The sequence below is a fragment of the Gossypium arboreum genome, chromosome 11 (genome assembly GCF_025698485.1).
Source record: "Gossypium arboreum isolate Shixiya-1 chromosome 11, ASM2569848v2, whole genome shotgun sequence".
In the NCBI taxonomy this organism is placed as follows: Eukaryota; Viridiplantae; Streptophyta; class Magnoliopsida; order Malvales; family Malvaceae; genus Gossypium; species Gossypium arboreum.
In genome coordinates, this window is record NC_069080.1 from 134,925,636 (window position 1) to 134,941,730 (window position 16,095).

Here is a 16,095-nt window from a genome sequence, read left to right on the forward strand (position 1 = left end):
CTTTTATAATCAAATCGGTTTGATTTCAAAAAGTGCACGTTGGAATAAAATTCGGTTTCGATTAACAGTTGGGAGGAAGGATTGGCCTGTGGCACTTCGACTTCCTGTGAACACGCTTAGCGGCGGTCCGCTAAGGGAAACTGAAATCGGGTTAGATTCTTATTTGAGACGACAGAATTCGAGTCGGGTTTTTCCAGATTTTCAAAGCATTGAATTAATAAGCGATTGACGCTATTAGCTCATAAAGAATTAAGGTCTAAAAATTGATTTTAGATTCTCGATTCACTTGAGAGAAAAACAAGTTATAGGGGTTGGGCCCTATAGGCTGTAACTCGCATGTGCCTAGAGGTAAAATCCCATTCGAGGATCGATTTAAATATAGGTAAGGTCTTTAGCCAAAGGCTGACTTTTATCTCTTGATTTCAATTTCAATCTTTTTAATTTACTTGTTTAATTTCAATCATTTACTTCACTTCAAACACACCCCCCTTCTACTCCTCCCTTTACTTATCACGCCTAAGCAAAGTTAAAAGCAAGAAAATCATCAAACTCCTAGTCCCTGTGGAATCGACCATTACTCTCCCTATTTTACTTATTCCAATAATTTTATCGAGATTAAGGCTATTTATTTTTGACATCATAACGACAGCATGTCACCTTGCCACGTCAGCGGACACTTCTCCTGAAGACACCCATACCTTATGTTTGCCCCTTGCCATCGTTTCACCAAAATGGCTAAGGGGCACACCTTCCCTTTTCATTGACCAATACCATGGCACCTGCAAAAGAAGAAACAGAAAGCAGAAACAGAGAAAAACAAAAAGAAAAGAACAAAATATTGTATTTTATTAGGCTATAAGGCTGAACCCTCTATAATTTTTAAGAGGGAGGAGATTGAATACAATAAAGAAAAAACAAAAACAAAGTTTAAAGAAAGAGGTAGTTTATTGATTGTATTTTTTATTTGGAAAAGTATAAAAAACAAAAGGCTCAATTTTTACCTATGGCGCTTTGTCCCCTGCCGTTGTGGGAGCCCTTCGTCGGATGAATATGTGCAGGGGCCTTCTCTCTTCTTTTCTTTTTCTTTTTTTTTAAAAAAAAACTAAGAAACCGAAAGGTTTCATACTTTTTTTGAACTTTGGGTTGTTTTTTTCGGCATTTATAACCGGACAAGAGGGGGTCTTAAAGAGAAAAGAAAAATATTTTTGTTTTTAAAGCTGACCCCAAATGAATTTTTTTTTAATTTTTTTTGCTTATATAGGACATACTATATGACATTGTTTTGGCTTAACTTTCAGACACCCAAAACAGAATGGTTTTGAGGGCCGACCCGATAACCCAATCCGAATCCCCAAGGATCCGCATGTTTTCGTGGAAATGGTCTAATTGCTGCTCTAGTCCTTCCTCCTTTAAGCACTTTTGAATATGGTCCTAATTCTGTTCTTTTTCCTTTTTTAAGTTGCACCACTTAATTTTGAATTATTTCATTTTAGTCCCCAGACTATCGACCCTTTGGGGAATGACGTGTATTGGGTTTGGGTTATTTTCCCTTTTGGTCCCTACACTTTATTGCATATTTAATCCGACCCTTTATTTACTATTTTATTTATTTATGCCCTAAAGTTTTGTTATGGTTTCGATTTAATCCCATGTTTATTTAGTCCCACCCCTTTACTTTCTGTTATTTAATTTCTAGCATTTATAATTTATGCTATTTACATTTTTGCCTATGAATTTCCCGATTGTTTTATTTTGGAATTTTATTTTAATTATTGATACTATTAATATTATTAAGTGATCATCGTTGCTAATTAATATTACTTTTGTTGAAATTTACTCAAATATCAATATTTTATCTGATTATATTATTATCATACATTTTTATACTATTTCACTATTATTATCACTATTATCATATAGTATTATTAACTGAATATTTATTATTTATTATTGTTCCTTATTATTGTATTCACTATATTATTGTCATATTATTTCATTATTTACATTGTTATTTTGTTAATACCATAATTTTGTCATCATTGTACATTGTAAATATTGCCACGTACATTTTTTTTACGCAAAAACATAAAAAATAATTAAAATCGAGGCAATGTTCGTTATTTTTGGGATTCGAGGAGTCGTGCTCCTAACTTACGAAGCATGGTCTCTCCCTACAACCGAAATAACCAAATATCCTATTTAAAACTCAAGACACATAGGACTTAGGTAATAATCAAATGGCAAATATTCTTATTTTCAAGGATTTGAGATATCGTGCCCTAACTTACAGTACATGATCTTTTTTCTCAATTGACTCTAAATAAGAAAGCCCTTTCCATAAAATTTAATTTAGTTGGCATTATTTTAATAAAATCATGCAAGAAGGGGATCGTACTTTAAATTTTCTTTGAATTCTCAATTCAGGACACTAAGACATCAAGTAATCAACTAGGTACCAATTTTGGGCATTATGAAGGTGCTAATCCTTCCTCATGCGTAACCAACTCCCAAACCCATTTCCTGGATTTTGTAGACCAAAAATTATCGTTTTAGTAAATTTAACCTCTTTATTAAAATGATTAAATTTCAAAGTGATCTAATCACACCTAGTAAAAAGGATTGGTGGCAACTCCACTTTCGTTTTCTGAAATAAAAAGTTTATTCCCCAGAAAAAAGATTTAGACAACCATCACTTGGATAACTTTGGTTATCAACTTGTGACACTTAGAGCTATGCAATATATTTGGTGTTTTGCACAACATGGCATACATAATAGTTTTCACTACCGAAAGATATGGTGCCTTACTCATTCTTCTTTTTATCTTCCAAAGTTTTAGGATTCATATCATTCGAGTGATGTATAACATGCACCATAAGCAAGTTTCCAAAAAATTTAATACATTTTCAACAAATCATTTTTCAAAATATCCCATTCTAGTGTAATTATGTTTAACATATGTATTTATATAAATTATGATAATATATGTATCGATGTCATTTTCACATGTAAAAGTATCATAAAAGTTTATGTGCCAAATGTTAGATTGCATTTTATTTTATTTACTAAAAAAATAAGCAAGTTAGCTTCTATACATGAGATCAAAGAGCAAATTGATCATTTTATTAAAATTATAATCCTTTTCTATTATTAAAATTGATTCATATGCATTAGTTTGAGGTACAATGGCACGTCACATATCATTATTTGGTTATTCTATTAGTCACACAAGTTTTAACATTAAAAATAGATGAAAATTTTAATGAAATGACCAAATTATTTTTTTATCTAACATATAGGGACTAATTTACTCATTTTTCAATATAAGGAGCAAAATGTAATCCAACTCAATGTACAAGGACTTCCATGTTGTTTTTTTTCCAATTCCAAATTATTTTATCATATTATATTTTAAAAAAAATTTAGCATACGCCCATCATGTAAATGGTATAATGTCCAGATTGTCTCGTCTTTGATTTCATTTGTCAATTAATGATTATGGATTGACAACATTGACCATTCGATGCACGGGGACTACTCATCTACTCCTTTTCTGCCATTCTCACTACCCATTGCATTCATTTTCTCTGCCCTACTGCTCCTCTGCGCTGCACTCTCCGATTGTATTTAAAGACAATATATACATATAGATGGTAAATTTTCTTGGCTGCAAGTTCACTGTAAGCCAAAATCAAAACAAACTTTTGATGGTTTAATTGTTCTTTAGCCCTTGAATTTCAGGTGCAATGAGAAATGGATTACAACCTCATCTTGTCATTATCCCAAAATCAAAACAAGCAACTCTTGGTTGAAAGTTGAAACCAAGGGCCAAGTCAAAATTGTTTTAGGATGAATCGAAAATCTAAGAGTTACAAAATTCTCATAAATAACAAGAGTTTACAAAAAGAACACTTTGGTTGATGTATGGTATAATAAGCCTGCAAGCACCGATAAAAAGTGAAGCAATGGCACCCACAAATGCGAAAAACGTCCAACTAGTCCTAAAAAAAGTACGGTAAACTTCAGCTGGATATTTAATCCCCATATTGTTACGATGATTATGTACTTGCAGTTCTATAGCTATATAATACCTTTTGCTAATAGAATCTAATTTTGCATTTTACGCGTTTTAGTCCTTTTTCACAAGTTGAGCACACAAACGATAAAATTTCTTAATGAAATTTTTACACAATAATACTACCATGCCATAGACCACAAAATAATATTAAAATAAATTTTATGACCTCGAATTTTTGGTTCTGAAATAAATGTTCCGATTTCACTGAAAACGGGGCGTTACAACAGTCTTGTGCCAGACCATGTCAATTTCACGATTTGCATACCAAACATGCAGAAAAACATAATTTTTAGACTTTCTGGGCATTCTAAAGCCTATAGATACCAAATAGAGGAAGAGAATAGGAGGCGATCAGAGAGTATTGAAGAAAACAACTTGGAGAATACCATTGAAGCCAACTCTGAAGCAGATTTCCATCAAGATTGAAGATGTCATTTTAATTAATTTCTTTGAAGTTTTTATGAGTTTTTTTTTATTTCTTGTGATTATACTGTCTTTGAGATGTTTTTATCTACAATTATGAACTAATTCTCTAGATACCTAGGAGAGATGAACCCTATGATGAATTCTATTATTTGATTTCTGGTTTACACGATAAATACTTAAATCTTGTTCTCAGTTATTTGTGCTTATCTCTTATTTTAATATTTCCTAAATATTAATTCATGTTTAATGTGCTTAAATTAGAGGAGGAAAAGCCCCTGTTTAAGAGTAGATCAAACATAATTAAGTGGAGTTGCATGCAATCCTAGAAATAGGACAACATAAATCTATCAGATTAGAGTCAAATCTAATAGGGGAATCCATAGATCGAGTTAATGCAATAATAGGGGTTTTAATTAGAAAGGAATTTCAATTAATGAACCTAGAGTCAATTGCTCTTAGTCTCGAAAAGGATATTAACATAATTTAGGTATTTCTACAGATTAAGATACCAAGTAAATAAATCATTTAATTCATATTCATAATGATAGATGAAGTCTAGGTGAATTATTTCCTGGGTATTGTTCTCTTCTTGATTATTACTCAATTGTTTTCTTGGTTTATTTTTTGTTGAGTTCTTTAGTTAATTAATTTAGTAGATTTTAGTTTAAACCAATCACTCCAATTTTTCGGTTAAATAGTAGGAAAACAGTAATTACTAGTAATTTTAGTCCTCGTGGATATGATATATTTACTCACTATAGCTATACTATTTATCGATAGGTGCACTTGCCACTCTAATGACTTTATCAAAGGATTTTGTTCCATTGGTTGCTCCAACACACCCTTTTTTTAATGAGATAAAATTAATATAGTCGATTTCGTATAGATTCCAATTATATTGATTAGTACCCGTTGTTTCAATAATTAATCGAAAAGATAAACTTTATTTTTTGCACAAAGACGGAAGGAAGGGGAAAGCAGGGGCCTTGACTCCTTTAAAATTGAAAATTTGTCTTTTACCCATTAAATGTATAAAATTATCAATTATAATGATAAAATTGTACTTTTTCCCCTCCCAAAAATAACAAGGCTTTAATTTAGTCTTTTCAAAAATTATAAAGATGTTAGCTAATACAGTTGTTAAATTGCATTTTAACTCTTATCAAAATTTATAAATTAATTCTGATCTCTCAAAAAAATTTTTGGCTTCACCCTTATTTTCACACTAGTAAAAATTCTAATCCATGTCAATTGCACCAACCAAAACATTGTGCACTAACTGGTATATGAATTACATTATATAGATATACTATTTCTTTTACCAACTTTCAACTTTAACTAGTTAAAGTAGAATAATATCTTAAGTAGAAAAAAAATTATTTAACAAATAATCCAAAGATTGTTTAAGAAGACAATTGGGATGCAACTTATCTGCGTTCGGATCGGGATGGATTTTTTTTATTTTTAAAATTCTCCTAAACAAATTAAATAGACTAACCGAAAATCCAGAAGTTACAAAATTCTCATAAATAACAAGAGTTTACAAAAAGACAAGTCAACAACACTTACTTTGGTTGATGTATGGTATAATAAGTCTGCAAAGCACTAAGAAAAAGTGCAGCAATGGCACCCACAAATGCCAAAAACGTCCAACGAATACCAAAATAAGTATTATATGCTTGAGCTGCACGATTAATCCACGTATTCTTACATTGATTATGTATTTTCTCTTTAACCCCACTGTAAATCATCGAATTAGGAATCAAATCAGTGTTCATCTTATTGAAAAGCTTAGCCACCACTTCATCACTCCCCAATCCATTGTAAAGTATGCCGGCGTCGCTCAGTTCTCTAACATCTTCGGCTCCATCAATCAATTCTCTGATGGAACTATAGTAAAAAAAAACCTAGGTACATGGGAATATTTTGCTGACACTATAACGAACTTGCTTACACAAGTTGACTTTATCTTAGAATTGTTCACACAAGTTGACTTTGTAATTTATATTATGTAAAATTTAAGATTTTTATATTATGTAAATCAAAGCTTAATATTGCATAACTAATTAGTATAAAATTTTCAAAATAATATAGCTTTATAAAGATATAGAATTCTTGATATAAGTCTCAACAAGGGAAAAAATAAGGAGAAAAAAATTGTGGTGGAAAGGGGATCGATTTCTCCTAAACAGGTGGAGAGCCGGAGAAGGATAAGAGAAAGAAGATGGTTGATGTGAAGGCTAAGAGTAATTGTTAAAGGTTGCTAATAGGGGAAGATCCCTTTCTCATGAAGATGATTTTTAAACACCGTGTTAATTGTTTATGAGCCATCATGTTTGACAATGATTTTTAATTACTGTGTTAATTGTATATAGCACATCATGTTTGACAATAATTTTTAAAGACTTTTAAACATCGCATTAATTGTTTATGGCCTATTGCCGATGTTGCTTTTATTAAATTTTGGGTAAACTACAAGTTAATCACTTCATTTTTATAAAATTTTATTTTGGTCATAAAAAAATTATATGGGATGAGAGTCTCAGGATAAAACAAAAATTAGGATAAATGTAATGTTGAAATGAATGTACTGGGAATCTTTAATGTTTATGGCCAAACCCCACCTCTCCTTGTAGCGACGTAAAAATTTTGATTTCGGTAATTGAGGCGATTATTGAAAATTTGAAAACCAACTTTCAATTTTATCAAAAAAAAGGAGTCGCCACCGATCTTTTTTATAGGTGTGATTGGACACCTAAATTTATTTTTTAAACAGAAAAAAGGTCGAGTTTAGGTCTACGTCAAAATTCAGAGAAGAATAGGGTTCGGGAGTCGGTTACGCACGAGGAAGGTATTAGCACCCTCGTGACGCCCAAAATTGATATCTTTATTAAACAAGTGTTGTCTTAATTTTCAAAATTGCAAGTTCAAAGTGACATTTAATCGTGATCTGATCAAAACACGAGAAATTTCAAGTTTCGTTTTCTTTTGAAAAGGACGTTCCGTTTTTAACACGAGTCGATTGATATTCACCCAACATAGCGATGATATCGACAACTAATATTAAATCGGTTCGTTACCTTACTTGTTAAAGTTAAAAAAAAAAAAACATGAATAAAAATATTTCTAGATAAAATATAAAAGTGATAGAAAACTAACATTGATATTGAAATAAGATGTGAACTAATATGCTAACTTCAAACGGATAAATAATAATAAAAGTTAAGAATATATAAAGCAAATAATACATAAAATATTAACAATGTATATGCGATAATAATAATCAAAGCAAAAGTAATGGATATGATACTAAACATGATAATAATAATATTAGACGAGAAATAGGGACGAACATATATAAACATATAATATCAATAAATAAAGTGATGGAAACATAATATTAAAAACACTAATAATGTTACTGTATACATGCGTGTATATATCAAGGATTTGTACATAATAATAGTATTGAAATATGCATATAATATACATAAAAATATAGTGTTTAAAATATATACATAGTGTAGCATTCAAAATGTACATTTGAGATAATATAAAAACTAATTAATATAGTAAAATATATACATATATAATGTTTAAAAGATGTATATATATAATATGTATGAAAACATAATATAATATTAGAAATACATATACATATATAAAAATTTATATATATATAGCACATGTTAAAAGAGTATACACATAAGTAAATAAAATATAATAATAATACTAAAATAAAATAATAAAAACACTATATATAGATATATACATAACAATATGAAAATGTGATATTAAAACATATATACATAATGTTGTGAAAATATACACATATATAATACAACATTAGAATATTTACATAATATATACATATTAGAAATGTTAATAATAATGTTACAAAATAATAATTAATAATATTGCATAAACACACGCATATATATTATATAATAGAACGATACTAACCATAATAATAACAATAAAAAGATGTATGAACACCGAATAATACATAATATTAAAATAAAATAGTAAGTAATAATAGTGAAAAATAATAAGTATAATAATAAATATAACGATATTAATACTATATAAAAAGAATATATATACACTCCTATAATAAAATATATGTACTAATATTAATAATAAATATAATAGAGATAAAATAAATATAATAATATATACATGGAATAGTAAAAGAAATACATAACAAATAACCTTAAAATATATATAATATTTGTGAAATATATACAATATATACGTAATTAGAAATGATAATAATATAAAAAGAACTTGTTAATACGCTACATAGATACGTACATATATGGATATAAAGAATAAGGATATTAGAAATACTTAATATACAATATTAGAAATATATGCATAACATAAAAATATATATACATAATGTAGTGTTAAAATATATACATAATATATACATATTAAGAGTAATAATAATATTAAAAACAACTATTGATAATACTTCACAAATATACATATACTAAAATATACATGATAACGTATAAAATATAATATTAAAGACATATATAACGTATACAAAAATGTATATATATGTATAACATATTACATAAGTACATTAAATACACATATATATAAAAGATTATACATTAAGACATAATAATAATGATAATAATAATATTGAGATATAAAAACAAATATAATAGAAATATTAAAATAAATAATAAAGTAATACCATCAATAAATATACCTATACATATACGTTACATAGTAAATATACACTACTACATGTAATAAATAAATATAATAAGTACATAGATTAATAATAGTAAATAATGAAAATAATAACAAGTAATTTGAAAAATAAAACAATAAACTAACATAAAAAGGACTAAATCGAACATAAAACAGAATTTTGGGGCGAATTCAAAAAAAAAGTAGAGAGGAAAGGACTTATTAGAACGCGCGCATAACCTGGAGGGACCAAGGGCGCAATATCCCCAACTATTAAAACACTGCGTTTGGCCAAGGACTAAATTGAAAAGCGCAACAAAGTCCAGGGCCGAATTAAAAGCAAAAAATATCCGATTGTAAATGCACGAAAAAGCGGAAGGGCTAAATGCCCAAATAGCCCTTCCGTTTTAAAAAACATGCGGATCTAACTGGAGCGGGTCGGATCGACCCGACCTGGAGCCAAAACGGCGCCGTTTCAAGTTAAATGGGGGGACCAAAACGCACCGTTTTGGTCCCTATAAAAGATAAAAAAAAATTAAAATTCATTTGAAAGGGGGAGAAGAAAAAAAAAGGGAGAGAAAAAGGAGAGGGGGAGGGAATCCGGCCATGGGCCGGTCACCGGTCGCTCGCCGGAACGGTGGCCGGAAATTCAAAAAGGTCAGTTTTTTTTATTATATTTTTTGTATTATATTTTTGTATATTTGGTGTATTTTTAATATATGTGTATGCAAAAACGAACCTAAAACAGTAATTAAAAAAATAGAATCACCTTAGACTTTTGATTGTGATTTTGATATTTTGGTTGCCTAATTTTGTGATACTCTTGTGCTCTTGATGTTACTGGGATTACTGCTTTTGTTTATGCTTAAATCTATCTATGTATTGGAAAGCTGCTGAATGTTTTTTTGTATTTTTGCAGAAGAAAAAAAAAGGTCCCCTTTACAAAGCTTTTGAATCGGCTTTTATAGCCTATATTTTTTTTAACAAGTTGTTTCCTTTTTCTGCACACTGTCTTTTCTTCCTTTAATGTTGCAGGCGAACGGCGGTGGATGCAGGTACCACTTGCACTGAAGATGTGACTGGGGGCGGTGGGATTAGGTGATTTAGGGTTTTGGATTCTAAAACCCTAAATTTGGGCTAGTTGGGTCAGTTGGGGTTAGAGTCTGTTTGGTTTTTTCTAGGGTTATTTGGGCTTTGGGGTTATTTGGTTTAATTTGGGTATGGGTAGTGGTTAGGTGGGTATTAGGCTAGGGTTTCATTTGTGATTGGGTTTGGGGTATTTGGTCTTGGGTTTAAGGGCCCGGGTAATTTGGGCTTCTACAGCTGCCCCTCTTTGCTCATTGCTGTGCAACGGGAATAGAGCAAAGATTTTCAAGGAAGACAAAATTTGCCCGGTCTTGCTGAGTTTTGATGTAACACCACAAACCCGGCCTAGACGTTATGACCGAATCTGATGCGCCACATCGAAGCGTTCAAAACATTCCGTATTACTTAGTTTGGAAAAAAAATTTAGTTGGTGTTGTAAAAGGTACTTTTAAAAGTAGGTTAAAGTGAATGGAAGCAGTGCACCAGGTAGGAAACCAGGAAAAAGAGGAGGTGAGTCCATCGGACTGCTTAAGTACCAAGCTCTTCCCGGATCCAATCCTAGACATGTACACCGCCATTGCCACACTCTAACATCTCGTATAATTTTGAGAAAACCGTTTGATTATGTCCATCTTAAGAAAATGATTAAGGTTGAAAAACGTTTGCTTAAAATATTTATTTTCTTGGAAAACATTTACTTTGCGGAAACTTTGCGCGTCATCGTGATCTTTTAAAACAATTAGTTTTTATAAAACGAACCCTAATGCTAACCAGTTTAATAATCCCCAAAATAAAATTAATTAAAAAGAGCGGCCTTATTACAACTTAAACCGAAAATAATCAAAATAATAAATGCTGAAACTTATTTTAAAGAAAATGAAACTTAATCTTCGTGGCCACTCTGAATCCCGCCACTCCAAGTCCATCGATCTAAGGCTCACCGCATAGATGGGAAAAAGGGGTGAGTTTGGAAAACTCGGTGTAAAGTATCCCAACCGAGCCCAAATCAGTTCAAGCTTTACTGGGCCTAAGCCCTATTCAGAAATCAGTGTTAACTAGGCCTTAGCCCATATCAGTATTAATCTGGGCCATAGCCCCTTACAGTAACAGAGTATACTGGGCCTAGCCCATATCAGTATCAATCTGGGCCGTAGCCCTATTACAAGTCGAGATATATTGGGCCTTGCCCATATTAACATAGTTGGGCCCCTTTTAATACAGTTGGCCCATAATAAAACAGTCTCATATGATTAATGCATGATAACCCCATCCAACCCTCGCACTTCCTCCGTCCATCCCTACACTTCACGTGGGAATAAATCACCCACGCCATCCCTACACTTACAAGTGTTAGCACCGATTATGGCACTAACTATAATCCGCACAAAAGTCGCTTATATCGTAATATGTGGCACGACCACCGAACAGGTTCTTCCTCCATAACAAAACCCAACCCCATGCAATGATATACATGTCATGGCATATAACAAATGAATCGAATATCATGTATTTCACCAAAATTAACCCTAGGGGTATAACGGTCATTTAGCACCTAGGGGTAAAACAAGAATTTTCATACTTAGGGTAGTTTAATAAAATTTACTATTCTAGAGTTTACATACATATTCTAACCATTAACACATTAACAGAAGCACTTACCGAGCGTTTTTACCGAATCGGGCCCGTTGGCCCACTAACCTATTTTCGGCCCATTAAACCCAAATATACCAAAGTGCACGAAATTATCCACTCTGCAATCATACTGCTTGCAATTGTCAAAATTAACAACCAAACCACCTCACAAGTGCTCGCACGCTCGCAAGTTCATAAATGCCGGCTTTTCGGCTTTTCGGCTTTTACCGATCTAGTCTATGAGTGGGTGTCGTTTACACACTGCTTCGATTTAAACGCGACGAGTTCCACAAACGAACTGCCTACAATCAATTACTAATACGTTAACTATGAATCCATAGCAACTTATCTGCAAAACTCCTTACTAAAAATCGACCATTAACACTTTAGGCACTAGTGTTCTTACCTTTGCCGAAAAAAATGGACTAGATCTAACTCTGGTCTTTCCAAATATCCAAGCCCTCGATTAGTAGCCTTTAATCCACACTATAGGAAAAAAAAATCAGATATCACCACTAAACCCTTTGAGTACAACCAACAGGCACCCTTTGCATATAGGGGTTTTTCGGCTTTTACCTTAATTCATGAATAACAAAAGAAAGATTCGAGCGTTTACCTATATCGTTATAACACTACTCCCAATCGATTGTAGATCCAACTACCGCACAAGAAGGGAAAATACTCAACCAAGGGTTCGGCTTTTGCAGTACCTCAAAGTAGTAAGATTTCGATTTTGGAAGAAAAGATACGAGGTTTGGATTCAATGGAAATTCGGCTAACCAGTTTTTTTGAGGATTTATGAGAGAAAAGAAGAAGAAGAATATGAAGGATTTAGGTTTGGGAAAAAGATAGGATGAGAATCAGCAAGATGAGAAAGAAGAGAGAAGAGGGGAAGAGATGAGAGATATAGAAAAGAATAGAAAATAGAAGAAGGAAAAAAAATAAATCCTAAAGGCCTAAAATATTCGGCACTCTTTAGCTATGGCCGAATGAGGAATTCTTTTTAAATTCCAATTCCCTAATTTGCTCCTTGATTTTTGGCCAAATTTGAAGTTTGAATTTCATTCAAACTCCCCAACCGATCAGAGCATTATCCACCTGCTTGCACCGCTTCAGATGTTGCCAAGAGTCCTGGTCGACCCTAATTCCTCCCCACGCATGCAAAAAAAACCCAAACCTTGCATGCCCGAACCCTGACCTCCGTCGCCTTGCGCCCACCCCTGCTCATCGCCACTGCACCATGCTTCCTTCCTTGCTAATACATGGTCACAATTAATTATAAACCTTACTGCTTGATTCGACCCACTTTAAAATTAAATGAATTACGCTGCATACGACTCGAACTCGTGCCCTCTCTATATACCTAGCACGCTACAGCCCATCGAGCCACAGTAGCTTCTTGTGACATACCTCGGTCGCAATTATTCTTAAACCTTATTTTAGTGCGATCCGGCTTATTAAAATAAAAACAAGCCTTTGCTTGTGCCAACCCTCGAAACCTAGGCACTATACCACACTCCCAGCCTCCGCCATCGGGCCGAGCTTCCTTTGTGTTACCTTTTAACCCCAACTTTATATAACAGTTTTCTGCGTGGTTCCTCGATATAAAGAAAAATAAAACTCTTTTGCACATGTTGGGAGTCGAACCCCAACTCTCCTTCCCACTACCTAGCATGCTTAGCCACTAGGCAGTGTGCTCCTTTATGCTAAAACTCATTGAAGTTATTAATAAGGCCTATTGCCCAGATCCCTAAAGAAACAAAAATAATTATTTTTGCTAGAGTCTTGGATCGAATTTTTCCCATACTTTAAATACTTCTAAATTTATTTAAAACTATAATAATAATAATAATAACCATAATAATGAAAATTTCAAATACGATAATATATATATTTTCCTAATAATAATTATAATTTCCATAAATCAATAAAAATAGATACAAGAAAATTTTCTAATAATAATTTAATTTAAACACTAAATTAACAACAATAATTTTATAAATATATTTGTATCTAATAATTATAATGATAATAATTTTCATAAAAATTAAAATATTAGTAATAACATAAATATTTTATCAATATATATATTTTTTAAACACTAGTAATATTTAAAACTTCTCAATATTCGTGTTTTCTTCTATCCTAATCCTGCACTCAAAGCCCAACTCTTCTAGGCCCAATTTTTAGGCGTTACAACTCTATCCCCTAAAAACATTTCGTCCTCGAAATTTCCAACTATCAACTAACTGTAGACTCAAGTCAAACCACTATGCTTCTGCTGCAAGACTCTAGCTCTAATTGTAAATTAAGTAATTAATACACCATGAGAGAAGGACGTACCAAGATCCGCTTCCGGAGCATCTCCATTCTCACGGCGACATGCTGCATAGACCAAAGCTGGCTGTCTCGCCTCAGCACGTCCCATACCCCTATCTGGTGCTCCACGACCACGACCCATTCCATTGCTACGGCCTCTTCATCGGTCACGACCACCCCTCGGCATCAGATATTACCCGTACTAGTAGTTTGTCCATAATCTGGTCTCTGAGGACACTCTTTGAAACGATGCTCCATCGATCCGTATCTTAAACAGGCTCCAATCCTTTTCTAGCATTCGCCATAATGGCTTTTCCCGCAATCAACACAAGGTTGTAATCTAACAGCAGCAACAGGGGCTTCAGCTCGGACCGACCCATCTGCCCTGGCGCCTTTCCTGTGCCTTTGATCAGAATTGGAAGGCTTTAAATCCATTTTGTTTCTACTCCTTTTCTTCTCCCACTCTGCGCTCAAAGCCTTCACATCCTCACTATTTTAGCTTTCTCTACTAATGCATAAAATCTCGCTCCCTCTGTGGAGCTATTAATACCGTAGACTATCCCGAGGCCATCCTCGAACCGAACACAACGTTAGACTCTGTTGCTACTATTCCACGGGCATATCGGCTAAGTCACAAAAACTATGCCTCATACTCAGCCACAGACCGATCCCCTTGAGTTAAGTTTAAGAATTCCTTCCTCCGGGCATCTACATAGCTTGCCCCAACATACTTCCCTTGCAATGCGAATTTAAAGAATTCCTAGGTAATCCGCTCGAGTTGGGTACCCTCTTTCACAGTCAACCACCACCGGTAAGCTTCCTCCCTAAGTAGTGATATCGCCCTTTCACTTTTGTTCACCGTGCAATCCGGTCATCCATTATTCTCTCGTGGCTTCCAACCAAGATTTCACCACATTCGGGCTACTCGAAATGCCCTTAAAACTTCGCTCCATTCGATCGGAGACGTTCCGAAACTGACCCACGGCTTCCGGTACCAGTGTTGGGTCTAGCGACCCTCTCCAGAATACGAAGCATGGCTTGGGATAGTGCGTCATCCCTAGCCGTACGATCATACGGCCTTGTCCCACTATCTGTCGTAGGCGATGCCGGTGTCTCACTAGCGTCCACCGCAGGTATAGTATCAGAGGCAAGGGACTCAGCTCGAGCCCCTCTACGGCCTCTACCACGGCCCCTAGTACCCCGTCCACGAGTACCACGTGTGCTCATTGTATCTATCGAATTGTCTGTATTAAGAGTTTTATGCACAGATAGAGTTTCAGAGTTCGCTTTCACAATTCTCAGCCTAGCTACAGTCTCAATCTTATAGTCTCAATATAGCTTTAACTACAATGTCATAGCAGAGTCTCAGTAATATAACAGATACTTAGTAAAGTTTAGAAAAGGTACTTACAGACTTGGTGCCGGGGATTCAGTGAGCCACTTCTTCAGAAATCAGCAATTCAAATTTATTCTGTGCATTTTGAAAATAAAATTTAAAAGAATTTTCTATCATTTTCACAAAATCAATTTTAGTGTTTTTCCATAGAACTAGATTTCAAAATTTTATAAAAACTTTTGGACCATATCCACAGCCGAGTTGTTGCAACCTAGGCTCTGATACCACTAAATGTAACACCCCAAACCCGGCCTAGACGTTATGACTGAATCTGATGCGCCACATCGAAGCGTTCAAAACATTCCGTATTACTTAGTTTGGAAAAAAAATTTAGTTGGTGTTGTAAAAGGTACTTTTAAAAGTAGGTTAAAGTGAATGGAAGCTGTGCACCAGGTAGGAAACCAGGAAAAATAGGAGGTGAGTCCATCAGACTGCTTAAGTACCAAGCTCTTC